Source organism: Sinocyclocheilus rhinocerous, unplaced genomic scaffold (assembly GCF_001515625.1).
Source record: "Sinocyclocheilus rhinocerous isolate Xijiao unplaced genomic scaffold, SAMN03320098_v1.1 scaffold688, whole genome shotgun sequence".
In the NCBI taxonomy this organism is placed as follows: domain Eukaryota; kingdom Metazoa; phylum Chordata; class Actinopteri; order Cypriniformes; family Cyprinidae; genus Sinocyclocheilus; species Sinocyclocheilus rhinocerous.
In genome coordinates this window covers 881,559-887,676 of record NW_015651641.1, presented here as the reverse complement: position 1 = coordinate 887,676, position 6,118 = coordinate 881,559, and positions in this window count along the sequence as shown.

Here is a 6,118-nt window from a genome sequence, read left to right as displayed (position 1 = left end):
GACAGACAGACAGACAGACAGACAGATAGATAGATAGATAGATAGATAGATGATAGTGTAGACTTAAACATTAATTGTACAACATATTTTATGTACTTGCTGCAAATAATTACAATTTTCAATTGTTAAATTTGAAACAAGAACTTCAATTCCATTAACCTCAGTGTATTTAAATTCACAATGTATGAAATGACTGAACTTATACAAAAATAAAAATGTATAATTTTATAAAATGTTATAATGTAATGCTAAGACACTTTCATCTTCATGCAGCCTGCTCGGCCTGGACAAGAGGTCTCAGATTCACTGCTCTTTTAGTTGCATTGTTGACCATGTAGCACATCTTGTCAAATAGCTATATAACAATCCAGTAAGGTGAGTATGATTGACGAGATACACAGTGACTTCAATGTTTGTTAATCAGCTCCCAGACAAGCGTATGAATCTGTTCCATCTGGAGTTCAACTGCATAATCCAATCAAGGGTATGAAAACAGGTGCATTGAGAATAAATCAGTACTGTGATTGTTCTAGTATGGAAGGCCAGAAGGAATGCAGAGAAGTCCGGCTCTCAGAGTTCCTGTATAGGAGCAGTCTTTCGGGGGGGGGACCCATCTCTTTGGCTGTTTCAAAGCAAGGCTGAACACATTAGGCTGGTCTCTCCTGTAGAGCAACATACCAATGACACAGTCACCACACACACACATATGCACAGGTTACAGTGTTTAAATTCCTGTTCATTTAAAGGGTGTGTTTGTGTGATACTAAGAGTCTCTGCTTACGCACAAGAACAAAAGAGCATATTGTCCTGTAAAGACAAACACTTCTCTAAATGTACAGACACACATACACAGAGGGATTTCATAAAATAAAATTAAACATATAACTCTCTAATAAACAGACACCCCTCCCCTCTAGAACAGCATAATGCCCCCAGTCATTTATAAGAGGTGACATAATCTAATAAGCATGCATGTTTTTGCATAAATGCATAAATTAGTGAGCTTCAACCTGCAATATTATAATTTAATTACACCAAATCCTCCCTCTGCAGTGCCAAAACTGTTTCTAATCTCAGCATCATAATGTACTATGTGATAAAATGGAGACAACAAGTACCTAAATCATAGCTACTACTATACTTCCATAAAAATGGAATGATATAAAAATTATAAGAATGAATATTCCCAGGATTTTGCCAAGCAGCATATGCTCCTGGAACAACATTCCCATGAATCAGATTTTGCTCCTTTCACTGTCCTTAATATCTGATTGGATGATGATGTTGCTGGTAGCTTAGTGGTTACAAACTGGTAAACTGTTCCTCTTGTAAGCTGCTTTGGATAATATAGCATTAGCTAAATAATCAACTCACAAGTATTACAATCAGTGTGCATCAGGGAATGAATGATTTTTCATTGGTTCCCCCAAACACACTCTCATGGCAACTGTGATAGGGACCTGAGTAGTCACAAGGAGGATGTTGGCATCCAAAAAGGTGTTTACTTAGAGCAGATGAGCAAAAACGTGCAAATAAATATGCTTACGAGCATAAAAACAAATGTTAATAATAAAACATTTTAAAATTAGAACTGAAAGGTACTAAAAACTGTACTAACTCCCCTGTACAACAATGACCTTGTTCACTTGCTCTTAATCCGTCACTAGTTCCCCTTGCTACTATTGACAGCCATCTTATATACATATCTTTCCGACTCTAACTGACTGGAACATACCATTTTTTATAAAAACACTTGCGTCACCTTGATTTATAAGTATGCAAGAATTAAGAACGAGAGTTAAACAAGTAAATACAATAAAAGGACAATAAAACCAAAAACATATTTGTACAAACATTCCTTAATTAGCTAAAATGAGTGCTTCCCACAAGTTTGCAATTTAAAATATTTTGTATAACATGGCAAAAATGAAAGATATTGCATACAGAAAGGTATGACTGCATTTTTTTTTATGACCCAATGCATATGATTTGGTAACACTTTACATTAAGGTTCCCTTTGGGATTTATAAAGGTGTTCATAAATGACCAATAACTCATTTACAACTGCATTATAAATCATTTATAAGCAGTTATAACTGCCTATAAGGTTTGCTTTCACAGATTAGTAACGTTTATAACTCACAAATAAATGGTTCACAGGTGTCCACTTTGCACTAAGGTTTGCAGGTAACTAATATTGAAATTAAAATTTTCATTATTAATATCTCATCAAGTTGTGTATAGGGATCATGAACTTCTGCATAGTATCATAGATAAGATGCAGAGTAGCTTCTGGTAAGCAACATAATCAGAACGTGAAATGAGTCATGAGATATAAAAGACAAAACCACAAATAAAACACCCTTTAGTCTGGCAATACTAGTCTATTTTTGCTGCATCATTAAATAAATCAGGAATCTGGTTTTGAGTGAAATAAGTATGAATAAATATATTTATTAAGCATTTATAACATGTGAATTAAGAATGGCTCACTGTTTGGCAGGTATTGTGTTAAAATCACCCTTTTTATTCATGCCGTTATAACTGCTAATCAACGATTCATAATGCATTTGTAAATGAGTTTAATCATTTATGAACACCTTTATAAACCAACCTAGGCTCATTGGAAATACGTGCCTTTACCTACAAATCGCTGCAGTTTCCAGTTGAAATGAACACTAGAGGCAGTAAAACTCCCACAACTTTTGTAGACGAAATACTTCCAAGGCACTCACGTAAAAAGCCTTTAATGACTTTTTATTCCTTATTCCTTTTCACACAAAGTATGATTTATAGGTCCACAGTTTTGATTAATAAAGCCTAATTTTTGCATAATTACTTAAGGGATATTATGTTATGAATTCAAAACAATGTTAACATGCTGCAAGATTTGAAACTCGATGCATTTGAACGTTGTCGACACATATCCAGCTTCATATGCATGAGTTTTCTAATTCAATAGGTTTGCTCAGTAGCTCACGCGATACGGAGTTGCACTTAGGTGGTGAAGAGCTCCAGTTTGAAACCCCGCGAAACTACGATTTGACAAAACAGCTCAAATCCGCAAAAGGAAGTTAAAATAGCACGGCTGCATCAACAAATGCGTTTTTAAATCACTTTTGCATTTGTTAACACTATCGGGTAGGTTTAGAGGTGATAGAGCATTAACTTTTAGCGACACTCCTCGAATATTTAAATTATGAACCACTGCAATACGTACCTGAAGCAACGTAATACAAACTCAGCAATACGGTCCTATATCAACGTAACAAATACGTGCCAGGGTCACATATTGAACCTTTTTTTAGCACCACTCACTGGACGTTTCACTTTGAAACTGCAGCGAAACATGCTGTGAGGTACTTAATAACGGTGCTGCAGAAATGTATTTAGAGGCACGTGAGCCTGGGTTGTTATAAACCCTTTACAGAGAGAACTTTAATGTAGTTACCCAATTCTTAACACCCACCAAACTCTTTAAGTATTTAACTTCAGTGTGTAACTCACTTCTGTTGTGTGCATGTTTGTGCTACTGACATGTACTGTGTGAACTCAAATTGCATGACTTGTTGAGGTGTGCTATTACTTTTTTAAGTGATTGGACTAACAATCGACAAACTGATGGACAAAAATGAGAAGAAAAGGTCTGATAGACTTACATAATTGAAGGAACCTGGACCATATCTAGAGACCAGAATATCAAGGAGACTTGGGGGTTGACATGGACCAGTGAGGACCCACACAATACATTCTAGCAATGCCCTAGCACCTACCGAGAGTACTCCATAGCAAAGTTCTGCTAACCACCCACAACACCTTGGCATTGTGGCTGCAGGTATTGCATTGGCAAGCACCAATCACATTTGTACAATGTAAAAATTAAGTTTCCTTTTCAAAGTTAAACAGTTGCCTGCAAGAAAGCTTCCAAAAACCAATCGACTGGTTATTTTGGAAGTCATGTGATTGTGTGAGTGTGTCAACATCCAAATGTGATCTGGCAGCGCTTGTCTCTCCACCACACCCCCATGTCTGGACGCCAAAGACTGACAATCGGATTGTCTGTCCCCATGGGGCTTCCATCCTGACCTGCCAAACCCAGAACATACAGTCCTCCTCTCGCCCCTACCTGAACACAGCAGGACAAAAGCGGCACAGATGGCCAGCACTCTCTCCATCCGCCTACCTCCCCCTTCCTAACCTCTCTCTCTTTCTCTCAATATGACCGCTTCCCTCTTCAATCGTATCACAACAAGCCTGACATTCAACACCGCCCTCAGGAGTTAGCTTTTATCTGTCCTTCTTGAGGAGGTTAGGATTTGAAAGCTAGGCGCTAGTGCACTCCCTGCCTGCCTGCTGACACCAGTTCAAGTAAATGCACTAAGAGGGTTTCCACATAAGGGCCTTCTTCAGTTCAGTCGAAGATCCAGCCAACCTTGCCAATTTTCCAGTTGTGTCAGGGCCATTCCAGATGACTGGCCCCTCGTGGCCTGAAGGACTGGTAGACCTTCACGGGAGAAGATAAATAGAGATATAGAGACTGGGAAAGGGGTAAGAGTGACAGCTGGGTTGCAGGCCCCTGCTGTATCCCGACCTAAATGACAGGTGGCCATTTAAAGACTGAGAGGCTGGGGGAAGTTGCATGAAAATAACCAGGGGACTAGCTAGAAGAAGACGCACCTAAGAGAAATCAAGCACCATCTCATCCACAAATTAGATTGCTTCATCAACAAATCTGATGTTCATACACCATACCCCATTGGAAAACACATTTTAAAGAACTGGCTAACCAAATTAATGAAAATGTGGTCATACATTCTTGTCGTTCCAAACCTGTACTATTGTTTCTTTCTTCTGTGGAACATATATTTGGTAAACCTAACATTTAAGGAGGCGAAGCTGGTTTTGGATCATGGTTGCTATTTTTAGTTTTTTGCCACCACCATGATCTCTAACTAACAGTCCAGCTAATCAAACAAATAAACTAGCCTGGTCATACTAGTGACCATCCATGATAAACCCTAACCCATGGGTGTCCAGCCTTGCTCCTGAAGGGCCACTGTGCAGCAGAGTTTCGCTCCAACCAGCTCCAACACAGTTTCTAGTGAGTCTGAAGACCATGATTAGCTGGTTCAGGTGCAATTAATTAGGATTGGAGCTAAACTCTGCAGGACAGTAGCCCTCAAGGAACAGGTTTGGATGCCCCTGCCCTAACCTTAAGCAAGTTTTAACTGGATATTCCAGCAGGGTATTTTCTAGTTTCTACATTCAAACTCATGTATATTCAAGCAATGCTATTTTAAATTCAAGTCACGTGTTTACAACCCATTTTACGTCCATAATGTGTCTCATTTTCATGTGAAACAGAATATTCAACAAGACAAATGTAGAGCGGGACTTTTATCCATTAGGAATTGATTGGATTGTGGTATTATGGCCAGCACTTAATGTGCATTCGCAGACTACTCTCCTCCCGAAACATCAGCAGCACCCATTGGCTGGAACTTAAGTGGCCTTGGTGATGTCATCTGAAAAGAAAAGTCGTTTCAGAGGTTGAGAAAGTTATTGCATTTTGATGAAAGTTTGCAGTGACAAATTTTTTTTGGAATAAGACCAGGAATATGCATTGAGAAAGTTAAAATGGTCAGTTTTGATTTCATGATGACTTAATATGATAACCTACTTTAGTTATAGATGCTCAAGAGAAGTATAAACAAGTTTAAGGTGACTTTTATGGCAAGTCCTTAACCATATCTGCATTCTCGTAATCAGAAAGAGGGGATGTTGGGGGAGGGGTGGCACAAGCACCACCTGGCCATCCACTCTGTGCCAGGGCGGCAGGAGTCATGCTGACATTCACCAGATGGTAGTGGCCAGTGTGGCACGAGCTGCGGGCACCAGCAGCGGAGAGGTGCCGACGAGCCCAGCAGGTGGCACAGAGATGGAGACAGGAACGACGGGGAACGAAAGTCCGCCGGGCGGCACAGACAGACTGCGTGCATGACAACAACAACACTCATCTGATCCACTTTAGTTATAGATGCTCAAGAGAAGTATAAACAAGTTTAAGGTGACTTTTATGGCAAGTCCTTAACCATATCTGCATTCTCGTAATCAGAAA